The sequence below is a fragment of the Echiichthys vipera genome (genome assembly GCF_963691815.1).
Source record: "Echiichthys vipera genome assembly, chromosome: 7".
Taxonomy (NCBI): domain Eukaryota; kingdom Metazoa; phylum Chordata; class Actinopteri; order Perciformes; family Trachinidae; genus Echiichthys; species Echiichthys vipera.
In genome coordinates, this window is record NC_139832.1 from 7,864,693 (window position 1) to 7,877,929 (window position 13,237).

Consider the following 13,237-nt stretch of genomic DNA (forward strand, 5'->3'; position numbering starts at 1 on the left):
GGAGGTTTAGCATGTTCAAACACTGTTATTGGGCAAATCCCCAGAAAAATAAAGATTCTGCCCCTCTGGCTACTGGTTTGCTTTGCTGCTTCATGCCCTGTACTTCAATAGTTGCTGTTTAGGAAGGGGAGATCACTTTCTCTGTCTAGACTCACTCACTTTACAAACCATTAGGCTACTGAAACGTCTACTAGATTTGTACTAAGCAGACCGGAGGTTGCCTTTGCTCTGGTCCACGTCTATAGGATGTTGACAGCAGCAAAGTGTATCATTAAGAGGCATCATGAAACTGATAGGTCTCTCTGGGAATTCAGTCCTACTGGGAAAATTCAGCTCAACCTCATTCTCTCACTTTTTTCTTCTCTTTTTCCTGTCCCACCATGTGAAGGTCTTAATGGGCCTGGATGATGTGACTGTTGTAGGGAGCTTGCCGCACTTGGGGATTGTACACAATGAGTACAGCTAAAGAGACGGGAAAGGCCAAGTCTATCTACTTTCTGTCACTCAGCTTTTTTTACCTACTCCTTTTTAATGTAAGAAGCCACGATGATTAGATTCTTACCCGCCTGTACTTGACCAAGCTTTTTTTCTTCCCTACGACTATACTTTTCTCTCTGTCTCTGTTCTGTAATATTATGGCTCCCTCATCATGAACCACTCTCATACTTGTTCCCTCCCTCCCTCCCTCCCTCCTCATACAACACTTGAGCTCTTCCTCCCTCCCTCCCTCTCTGTCTCTCATTCATGCACCAGCTCCATATCCGTTTGCCATATAGCTCTCTCTTCTCCCATTCGCCTGCATGACCACTGATGGGATACACGCCACTGCTTTGTAAGTAGTTAGCCACGTTTCTTTCTGTTTACTCTTCACCTCCCTCCTAAGGCTCCAACAACTGTTGCTGTCTCCTCAGTATGGCAGACGCTTGCTAGCATACTGACAGGCTCAGAGACACAGATGGACACAAGACTTAAGAGATCCACAGAGAAAAGGTTGTGCAAAGGGAGAGATTAGAGCGGGGAAGTCAGGGAGAAGCAGAGAAGGGGGAGCCACAAGCCAGTCTATGCATCATTATTATCATCTCCTGTCTTGAGTGTCAAGTGTTCGGAGAAGGGACTTTCAGCGGTAAAGGGACACAATTTAATTAAGCAGGATGTGTGGTTTTGAACAGGCTGACTCAAATGTGAGACCTCTTTATACACTTGACTAGCTTCAGCTTCTTAGTCACAGTTCAGTGTTATGGGACAACAATGGGTTCACCACTCAATAATGCATTTGTCTGTGCTTATTCACACACTACTTTATCTGTGCAACTTAACCTTTGGGAAACAAAGATCGATATTTATGTTTTGTTTCCTTTTCAGTTCTATTCTTTTATACAATATCGTAGCAGCCTGTGTGTCTTTTTATCTTCCTTGAGAATATTGAATTTGTGCGGAAGCAGCTTTCTCAGCTTAAAGGTTCAAAGGAGAAGGTTTATCTGCTTACAGCAACTGTTGTTTGCACCCTGACTCTCATCTCTGCAACACTATCCTTTTATTTTCTGCATAAAAATTCCCACCATAATGAAAATGTTTTTGTTAACTGACTGTAATAATGTAACCCGAGAGTAAAAGAGAGAGAACTGAGCTTGAGAAGGGAGACTGATTGATTGATTTGGAAACCCTTTTCTCATTTGCTCAAATGTGAAGGAAAATAAACTACACATCCAGCAGCGTTTGGAGTACACATTCAAGTTTATACAACTTGATTTGTGGCTTATGTGTGACTGCTTTTGCTGTATGTATAAAGGATAATCCCACCCCTCCTCCAACACATTTCTTTCTAATCATCTCTAAGCAGCAAGACACAATACACACGTGCAGTAGCTAATGCCTGACAAGAGAGTGTGTGTTCAGTTCTTGTTTTCAATTCAGTCCTTGTGTATTCCACCGCAGGGTGGGGGATTCTTAATTTCGACCCATTCCTATGTCACTGAGCAGGTGTGCTTCAGCCCGAAGTAATTCAGCTGACTTGCAAATGGATTAAAGGCTGGATGGTCTTTGTTTGTTTCACATGCCTAGATTTTACTTCGTTTTTTGATATCACCTTACCTGAATGACAAACAAGAAATGTCCGGCAAGATCCTTAAAACTGTCAAAGGTGGTCATAGATGGTCAAAAACACTAAAGGGATTAATTGAGACCAGTACCTGAAGTGCTGAGCTTCATGTTATCTCTGTGCCCTTTACCTTTACCTTTTTTCTAGTATTGAAATATTTTAATGCAACCTATAAAATTATCCAGTCAGACTTTGATGCTCAGGTGTTGTTTGGCATTGCTCAGGTTGTTTCCAGGCCTTTCTTTATTCCCATTTCACCCACGTAGGAGAACAAAATGAATCGACAGGGAAACAAACATTTGGAAACCTCTGCCAACTGTGGAGAAACTTCAAAGCAGTCTCTATTTGAACTAAACCAAATTAAAGAATAAAAATAAAAATACATGATTGATGCTATCAATTATAAAGCAAAATGATTATATAAAAACATGATTCAGTGAATTTTGTTGTATAAGGTTTCTCACAAGTAGGCTTCTTGTTTTTGGATTCTTCCTAACTGTCTGTCCCTTTAGTGAAGAGTAACAGTTGTAGTTGTCACATCGGAGCCTCTCTCACCACCAGCAGTGTCAAGCCTGCCTCTGAAAATGCAGAGTAGTTTGGAGATTGGATTTTGGAGGTTGTTATGGAGACAAGGACTAGGTGGAGCAGGATGACAGAAGGCAATAATAAAGATGATAACCAAACATTAACAACCACTCTGATGACTGGGATTGATTGTTCTTGCATATTCACAAAGCTGCCTGCAGGACTGACCTGTGTTCAGTGCAGGTTGCAGCTAAAAGTGCCAATTTCCTTGTCTGTGTGGCGTCGACTCTGAACATACGCTCAGGAATTTAAGTGATGATATATCTGTGGTCTTCCACTGAGCCTTGTTGTTGTGCAAAAGCTTCCTGTGTGTCTCTGTACTAAACCACGGACTTATATACTATACCCAACACACCATATTTAAGAAAAACACAGCTCTCGCATCTTAAGACAGGCTTGCCTTGTAATCCCTTGTAATGTATTGGAGGATGACAGTTAAAACTGGAGAAACAAATAGCAGTTTTGGACTTATAGTTTAGTGCTGTTTTGTAATTTTAACAGAATGTGTGTGTTGGATCATGCAGGACTGCTGAAATGTTGCTAAGAAATACAGAAAAGCTGACAGAGAGTAACCTCCGAACAATATGCAATCACAGTCTAGCTTGGTGAATGTGGTCACCTGGTATGTTTGTGTCTTTTTTTTTCTTTTACCTGTCCTTTACTTTTTGAGTGGTTCCACTGTAAGCTATTAGCTCAGCCTCTCTGCAGAACATCGTTAATGGCAGTGAGTCAGGGCATTATGTGGGAGGTGAAGGAGATCTGGGAGTCAAGTGAAAAATCTCTATAGCACTAACGGAGATGCCAGCAAATCAGTGATAATTAATCTGACACTCGATCAAACATAGACCATCATAAAGGTAGTAACATGTACATAGATGTGGCATAAGCAAGCTCACACATAAATGGATATTCAAGTATTTAGCTAAAAAATAAATTCAACTATTTTTCTTCAGGAAAATATTCAGCATCCATTTCATCTGGTTCAGACTGATTGAGCATCTATTGGCACTGTAATCAAACTGTACTGTCACCTACATATACTGTCAAAATTCAGCATAACCATAGCCATAGCAGACGCTAATGCACTTTTTTTTTCAAGCCACATATTCATGCTTTGAGAAAAAAGAAATTCAAACTGGTATTAAGGTGACCAAGCAGCAACACACTCATGCTGTCCCAGTAAGTGCACCTCTCAGAGGAGACAAACCAATAGCATGCTAGACTGGTGAGTCCTGTGGAAGGGAATTTTACAGGTAGCAGACGGACTACTGGAACCAGCTGCTGTTTACTACGTAGAAGGGAGGCATTGTGGTCAATTAAGTTCACAGAGGCAGGGTCATGCTTAAAATGGCACCTGCGAACACCACGCTTTAATTGCAAGTCTCCGGAAATGTGAAAAACAATGCTGGACAGATACTGTAGCAGGCTCTGTGAGGGAATGCCACAACACAGTGGTGGTAAACTAAAGGTTTATTAAGCCTGCTTATGACTTCTAGTGTCAACGTTTTAAATCTAGGCAGAGGAAATTAACAAAAACAACCTGTAAACAATGTTGAAGTTTCTCTGTCCTCAAAATTGAAGGCACTACTCAGTCCAAAGACACATGAATGTAATGGTAACCCATAGGAATGATGGCCAGAACTACAAAAACTACAGAACCACAGCATTCAGATTATGAAAAATTATCTATTTGCCTTTAACTAAAAGGCACACTGACAATTCATCAGGTTGAACCGTTGTTGGCCTGTGCCTGAGGTGTTCATTATATGTCATCAAAGCTGTACAGGATATGTGATTATGCTGTGCGTATAAATTAAGGTTGCATAAGAGACTGACTGGATCATCAAATAAAGTTGCTCCGTTATTCTAGTGGAACTGAGTCATTCATATTAAGTTAACTTGAAACTTCATGGGCATACCACTGAGAACTTGAGTCTGCATGCCATTTGTTACTCACCTCAACCATGGAGATTTGAGACTTATGATGAAAAGCAAGAAATATCTACAATCAAGAAGGGTTTTAAAACCCCGCACTAGAATGAGTAGAGAGGAAACTTACACGCAAATGGCCCACTTTTTAAACCAAATTGCATTTGTAATATGGTTTCATTAACTATATCTTTACCACAACCTCATTCAACCTCGCTGCCTTAAGAAGAAGAAGAAGAATTACTTTATTTTTATCCCACACGGGGAAATTCAATTTTTTCACTCTTATTATTATACATGTTACACACACAGGCCCGAAATACACACATGTACAACCAGGACCTATACATGCAATTAAGGAGAGATGTTAGAGCGAGGGGTTGCCAGTGACCAGCGCCCCGAGCAGTTGGGGGTTCGGTGCTTTGCTCTACAGCACCTCGGCAGTGCCCAGGAGATGAACTGGCACCTCTCCAGGCACCAGTCCACGCTCCATACATGGTCCAGACAGGGACTTGAACCAGCAACCCTACGGTTCCCAGCCAAGTCAGCTATGGACTGAGGTACTGCCGCCCCCAAAAGAACGGAACAGGAAATCATTCCTACCTGCTGCCATCAGACTGTACAATGCTTCACAGCAACGCTGAGCAACGCTCACGGAAGAAACTTACTTTATTCGAAGTGACTTATGACTGAAATGCACCTTTCTCTCTCCTGCATCTTAAAATCCACATAGTATATTGTACTATAGTGTTTATCTGCGATACTGTAGTCTTATTTATATTGTATTTTATTTTTTGTACTTCTGATTGTTTTGTACTGCTGCTACCATGACCTAATCTATCTATCTATCTATCTATCTATCTATCTATCTATCTATCTAACTACCTATCTACCTATCTATCTATCTATCTATCTATCTATCTATCTATCTATCTATCTATCTATCTATCTATCTATCTATCTATCTATCTATCTATCTATCTATCTATCTATCTATCTATCTATCTATCTATCTATCTATCTATCTATCTATCTATCTATCTATCTATCTATCTATCTATCTATCTATCTATCTATCTATCTATCTATCTATCTATCTATCTATCTATCACTGCAGAACTTCCAAGGAATCCCTCTCTGCACTCCCATTTTTCCCATTCTAAAGCAAATAAATAGGCTCATGAAAAGGCTCCTGAGACTGTGGCTCTTTTTGTCCCCCAACAAGATGCTTCGTCCTTGGTTGAATTAATGCAGAACAGTTTTTAAGATAGAACCCCTGACATGGGGGAGGATGGTTTTCTTTCTCCAGGTACACCTCAAACTGATCTTAAAGGGCCAAAAGGAGGATAGAATATGTGAGTGAGCTTTGCAATTTCAATGCATTGACAGAAAATGTCCTCCCTTCACAGTTGGCATTGAATCCACAAACAGGATTAGAAGAACTGCTACTGTCCGGTTTATTTTTAGCATACAGGACAAGATAGATGTTTACATAATGACCAGAGAATATGCCTTCTGGAAAAATCAGTATTTTGTGATGGCACAAAGACCAGCACAGACAGCGCCCCGAATGTTTGTTCCTGTATTTGATGAAGCGTTATCTTAGATGTTCTGCTGCGAATAGACGTCGCACTCATCAACATCACTCAGCTACTTCTTTTTTAGATAAGAGACAACTTTATTGTCATTGTGCAGAATACAAGTACAGAGACAACAAAACACAATACCGTTTTCTCTTTCCATCGCCCTTCATTCTTTCTCTCACACTCTCATTCTGTTCATTTTCCTCTCTCTGACTTTCTTTATTGTTTCTGTTTTTCTGTCACCTGTAGGTTCCAGAAGCAGGTGCGTTCTCCTTCACCAATTGGTACTCCATGGACGCCTGTGCTGACGCTTGATTCATTGCATTGTGAGTTCACTCTTCTCTTCTGTGTATGTGTCTGTGTGTTTGTCTGTTTGTCCATCTGTGTTTTTTGTTTACGTCCTCGGGCTGTTTAGTCAGTCTTTGCAGCATGCCCACTTGAATTAATGACATACCAAACCCCAGTAGCTGCTTTGCTGTGACTTTGTGACACTGACACTGTCTGTGAATCTAAATGTCGACGCCGAGAGTTTAGTTCCTCCCCGTGGATGAGAGTCGTGATGTGATTAGTCTCTAATGCTGCGTTCATTTTAATGCTGATTCCTCTCTCTACTCTGCTCTAGCAGACACTGGCACTTTTATGGCAACGCTGGCTTTCTCCTAAACAAAAACGATGCCAGTGTTCCCAAATGAATGACTGACAGGCTGTGATATTGTTTACAAACACTGCAGTTTTCCCATTAGTGTATGATTTAAAAACAATTACTCTATCCATATTTTATACAATATGTAATAGAAGTATAACAGCTGGTATCATATTTTTTAAATGGGTTCTTAATGTCTTGAATAGATGAGCAGATGAGATGCACTACTCTAATGCTTGTAATCTAACATTGTGCTAATATTAGATTAGGATATTATATGTTGGTATTGGACTGTTGTGCTAATGCTAAGTGGTTCTTCTAACAGTCAGACGTTATGCTTTATAGTTTTGTATTCATCTTTGACAAAAACATACCTTTAGTATTGTCAGCAGTCTGTATTGTTTAGTTAAAGCAAAGTTCTGAAGCTACTACACTGTCAGTGAAAAACTGGATGGTATTCTTATACATTTTAGTGCAGCATAACACATTTATATGTACATTTTCTTTAAAGATGCATTAGTGGATATTTGGGCAGTTGGGGATTAATAACTAATAAGTGTTTTTTTTTACTATGACCAACCTTTCACGTGACATATAGTCCGTTGTCTCATCTCTCATCTCATCTTCAACCGCTTATCCGAGATATCTCTCCACCTAGTCTTGGGTCTTCCCCGAGGCCTCCTTCCAGCCGGATGTGCCTGGAACACCTCCCTAGGGAGGCGCCCAGGGGGCATCCTTACTAGATGCCCGAACCACCTCAACTGGCTCAGATACTTGTTGTGCTGCACTTGACCTTTTACAAATGTTCTCTTTAGTTTTGTCTGCAACGTTTGCTTTTCTTTGAAACCTTGAGGATACGCACTACACACTAGGGTTGAACTGTAATTACCAGTCATGACAGCGACGTTGGTGTTGTTATGACCTTGCGAGTCTGTGTCATCAAGGCAAAATGTTATCCTGAAGACACCTACTGTACTGTTGTGGGAACTACCACAGAGGCGAGTTTGAGTATTTTGCTAGGTGTTTACGTTTGTCAGTCTGCGGGCAGATTTTATCATTGGAGATTGCAGATTGATGTGGTCAAGCAAAGGTGCCTATAATTGGAGAGAGGTAGGAAGTAGGGAAGGGAAACTCTACTGTACTTTGTGAGCTACCAGGACGCACACCCAAAAAGTAGTTTCTTGGAAGTTGTGGTTCTTCTAATTCGGCCACTTTCTGCGAAAAAAAATTGTGTGGATTTGAAACATTTTCAAGCTCTCATAAATATCGAGGGGAAGTTGAATTTATGATCATTCCTGAGACTCCTTGGAGGATCTGGTGTTGCACATGTCTGTTGCGATATACATAGATGCTGAATTTTCATCTCTCCTCCATGCCAAGGGAAAAACATTCATGTAGTGAGCAGTGAACACTGGCTGGCAGCAAAACTCCCCCTCAACCAGGAAGTGTGTGAAATCTTATTTTTGAAATATATATATTTTTTTTTTAATGAGATCTATTAGGCTTGATTTCACACACATGTACTAACGGAAATGGTTTAGGGCTGGTTGGTGGAAGTGAGGAGGATGAAATGCTTATTCAGGCAAAGGCAGAGGTATTGTACCATGTGAACAAAGTACATATAAGCTTTTTTCTTTCAAACCTTTTGACCCACAGGCAGCTGCTAGCCTTCATCCACTCTGCATTTCACCTGGAAGTCTCAGTGGCGTAGGATGGCAATAGCTCTCTTCTGCTGCCTCTGCCTTCTCTGATAGCCATTCGATTCTGCTGCAGTTGGTTTGTTTTGCATTTGGCAGTTAGGAGCAGGGAGGTGTTGTGTTCAATATAATTGGATGATGTGGTATTGCTCTCCAAGCTGTTGATGCCAGCAGCCGTTTCTTGGCCCACACATTTCACCATCATCCTCAAAGCCACTAAGAGATTTTTTTCTCTCAAAATGCAAAAAGGCAAGCTGCTAGCTACCTAGGTGGGGTCTGCTGTTGTGTGGCCCTTCCTAAAATGTTGTCTTTGTTTTGCAGAAACAAAGCATGCTTCACCTTTTTCATGATGCAAGTGAGGTCCACACAGCTATTACGGCTTGTGAACCAATACTGTATTTAATCTCTTTCTGAAGTTGATCACTTTTAGACTCGGACCCTTTAGTGTCAAGTTTTAAGACACAAATGATGCCAACTTATGGAAGTTAATATTTGTTATTAAACTGAAACTCATAGAGTACAATGATTACATTATCTCTTTTACTGAGTGTTCTTCTTCTGCCTTTTTTTTCATTAGAGTTACATATGTCATATTTTGAAATAAAACTCCTGATTTCGCAAAACGCAGAAAGACAGCTGTGAATGTTTTCTAAAAGTGGAGCCAGATTCTTGGATTAGCATAGCCCTTCTCCTGAGAGCGCAGTTAGCAGGCAGAGAAACTGACAAAGCCATTAGTGAGATAAGCCTGTCCCCCTTTACAGTCAGCCAAACAGTCCATGGGAAAAGGATGAGAATTTGTACAATTTTGAAAAAAACACTTTATTTTTATTAGTGGTAATTGGGAACTGTTATCAAATCTGCCACCCCACCCCCCTCTCCTTTATCCTCGAGTCGAGCACTGTCGCATAACAGGCAATTGTTCTTGGAAGAAAGTAGGACGAGTTTCTCCTGCAGCTTTGGCTTTGTCTTGGGGCTGTTTCTGTCTTTTGTAGCTGCCTATATATTCTGTCTTTATATTCTGTTTCTCATGCATGTACTCAGAATATCTAATTAAGGCCTGGGTAGAGGAATATGCAATGAGTTTTTTTGTCTGTATTATTATATCTTTACGTTTATGTAAGCTCTTAATATCTTCGTATCGTGATCATTATTATTGTGAGGAAATACTGTAAATCGTAAAGATATGTCAGTGCCATTGTCACAACAGATTTATTTTTCAACAATTGTTACATAGGGAAAATCAGTGCAACAGGTGTAATAGGACATCTAGCTTAGGCTAGTTTATGGCTGCTGTTCCAGTTTAAAAAAAAAAACACTTTTATGTAGGCAAAAATGTGAGTTTCTTTCTCACACATTGCTTGTTTTAGAAATTGAGCAGAGTAAAGGGGTTGAGAACAAAGCTGACACAATTAAGGGTTAACTTTAATGCATCAAAGGTATCACAATAAAAGTATACTTGTTGACAGGAAAGGGAATGTGCTGCCTGCCTTGCCTTGAAAGACTCTCTGTTCTAGTATAGGCAACTTGTGCAGACTTTGCAAGTGTCTAAAAGTGGATAAGTCCTGAAGCCCAAAGAGTTTTCTGTGATCCCAACTGATTGCTGTTCCCAGCACCTCCACTGGCATCCTAGGAATATGCAGCTCTCAGCGCGATGCTGTACCCTCCTCGGTGTTTGATGTTTACTGGTGCTAAACAAGCCTCTGCGCTTTGGGAAACTAAGGGAATGGCAGCAGGGAGGATGTTAGTCAGGTGGGAGAAAAACTTCATGATCTCTACCCAGTCATCACCTGCCCCTGGCAAATCACCGTGTCAGTTTTACACCAGAGCACGGAGAATTAGAGTGAGAGTGAATATGTGTGTGTGTGTGTGTGTGTGTGAGTGAATACGTGTGTGAGAGAGAAACAGAGAAAACTGTAAGAGAGCGAAAAAATCTCATGATGACATGGTGGTTATTTATAGCCCTACAGCTGGATTATGCATTAATTTAGACCTTCTACAGTGCTGCAGCTATGTGTAGTAACTCAAGGTTTGAATGTTTCAGCTTGTATTTATTTACTGTAGATGACATGTGTGCATGTTCTCCTTTTCCCATGACCAGCACATTAACACAGCTGTGGCTGAATGTTTCAAATGTCTTTTTCGGCCTCTCCAGCCTTGCGTTGCATGCAAGTTATAAAACATGCCAAAAGAAGCGTGGCTGATGTTTTACCAGGGTGCACAAAATGCCTCTTGGTTTCACACAGGGCAGACTCCAGATCTATTTTACCACCTACCTCCTGACTGTTTTTTTTTTGTGGTCTATGTTAAAGAATTCCCTTTTCTGTTCTCTATAGTTTTGTAGCCACTGGGGATTTCTAGAGAAGTGTTATTAAAGGGATAAAAAATCTTCCATAACATTCTCATGACTTGGGCAATTCCTCTCCACAAATAGCTTCACAAAAGTTAAAAAGTACAGAGCCACGTCTCTAATATGTGATACCATATTGCACTTTTTTACCTGCTCCATTGTCAAGGACTTAATTAACATTTTGTTCCTGTTCAGAATCGATGGGATTTGTATAAGTTATGCACACATAACTTCATTGCCATTAGTTTACATATATACATAATACATAAACCGTATACATAATGTTCTGTCAAATGGGTGTGGGGTGGATGTTGTCACTCAGGCAAGTAAACTTTCTTTTAACTTCAACCTTAGAATAACTGACAGGCCAGTAGATCATGTCATATTCATGTTTAACAAGGCAAACATGCTGCTCTGCTATAAAATGAGCAAGGTGTACAGTCATTGTTTTAAATGTTAATTGTTTAATAAATCTGTAAGATGTTTCACGTGTTTAATGCAGTCCTACACATCTGGCTGTCTGCTCTGCCACTTTGCTGGTGTTTGTCTGGAGGCCAGCGGGTTGGTCTCCCGAGAGACCTGCACTGGCTCTTTCCCAGGCCAGACTCAAGCAACTCTCCCAGAGCTTGCACAATACCAAACACTGCACTGGAATGTTGTTGCTTTCCTTTTATTCTCTTTTAGTTTTGCTCTCCCTCAATCTCTAACTCTTTGTCATTGAGTTTCTGCTTCTTATTTCTCCTTTTTTCCCCGATACCCAGTGAGAGCTCTGAGCGATGCCCATAGAATGTTATTGCAAACCTTTGAAATTATATTGCAATCTTCATACATCTTCTTTGCATGAAATATGTTAAGAAACTCGATATTGAGCCTTCAGGCTGCAGAGAGGGCGATACGCTAGAAGATATCGCAGTGAGTCTTACTGGCAGCCAATATACTGAGTTTTGAAGCTGGAATGAGATAGACCATTTCTATGTAGATTGTGCACCGACTATGCAAAGGGACTCAAAAGGCTGCTTTCTTAAACAAATAACCTAACCCTTTATTAAAGAACATACATACATAACATTATTTTTCATTATACATACATTATATGACATTGTCAGCCGGCCCTAGAAATGAAAATTGTGAAAATAAAGAATACATTTTATATAAAATAGATAGCTAAATAAACATTTCAGTATCAGCCAATCGCTGACCATTTAAATACAATAAATAGCTAAATAAACATTTCAGTATCAGCCAATCGCTGACCATTTAAATACAATAAATAGCTAAATAAACATTTCAGTATCAGCCAATCGCTGACCATTTAAATAAAGAATGAATGAAAAACAGAATGAATAGCTATTTTCTGCATTATACTGTATGTTCTGTAAAAGAGGTTTTCATATCAGTGCATATTGAAATACATAAATGTTGATACCAATAGATACTGATATATCGGACAACTCTAACCACAGAGGGATGTCAGATTTTTATTCTTATTTACTAAGCTTAACGGTTAAAACTGAGGAAAATGAGACATCCTACGTACGTTCCAGATACACATGTCCCTACTTGTAGAGGTGCGTTTTGATCACAAATACAACCCTAAAACTTGATATTTACAGCTAACATTAAAAAAATAATAATCAAGCAAAGCAAGATCTTGAGTTGAGGTCCCCTGCGGCAATATAGGAACTAAACCGCATCTCACCATGTTGTGGGATTGTTTAACAACTGAGACTGACAGTTGGAACTGCCAAGAGCTAATGACTGAACCTTACTACTGCAGTGAGGACATTGTTTTGACAGTATCATCTGGTTTTGCATTGGCTGTTCCAAGTCAAATCTGTCAGTGAATCAGCTTGGGAGGTTGTTTGGTTGTCGCATTACTCATCGCTGTCTGTCACCACTACTACTACTACTACCACAAAAAGAGCTTGTAGAGTCCATGCTTTTATTTTAGTCAATCTGGGAAGGCTTGAGGAAACTGAAGAGCTGGCTGAGTAGATGTTGCTGCTAAATTGTTTGCTGTAATTGCAGCCAACTGATTTCATCCACTCCTCATCCATTGGCAGTGAAAATGAAAAAGAATAACAATGAAACTAATGAAACGAAGAAGAGCTTTTGATTACACACTGACAGTATATATAGTAGATCGTACATCTTTACTTGCAATACACTTAAAGAATACAGCCCATGACGTAATATAAACCCCCATTATTTATTTCAATCTCAAATTTAGAAAGCACAATCTAAAATCTTATAAAACAGCTTTCTTCTCTTTAAACATAGACAAAAATGTTTCACCTGCAGGAAAGAAACTACAGCGGGGGCCTGAAGCTCATCGACTGTTGTCACATGCGTTCC

General features: G+C 40.0%; 1 protein-coding gene across 2 annotated transcripts in view; it reads left to right on the forward strand.

The window, feature by feature from the left end:
• The window catches only part of peak1 (pseudopodium-enriched atypical kinase 1), a 92,900-nt gene that overhangs the window by 41,944 nt on the left and 37,719 nt on the right, over positions 1-13,237 (forward strand). For both annotated transcript variants that reach the window (XM_083916630.1, XM_083916631.1), the window contains one exon: positions 6,445-6,521. The gene's annotated coding sequence lies outside the window, so the exon portion shown is untranslated. The remainder of the gene's footprint in view (positions 1-6,444; positions 6,522-13,237) is intronic.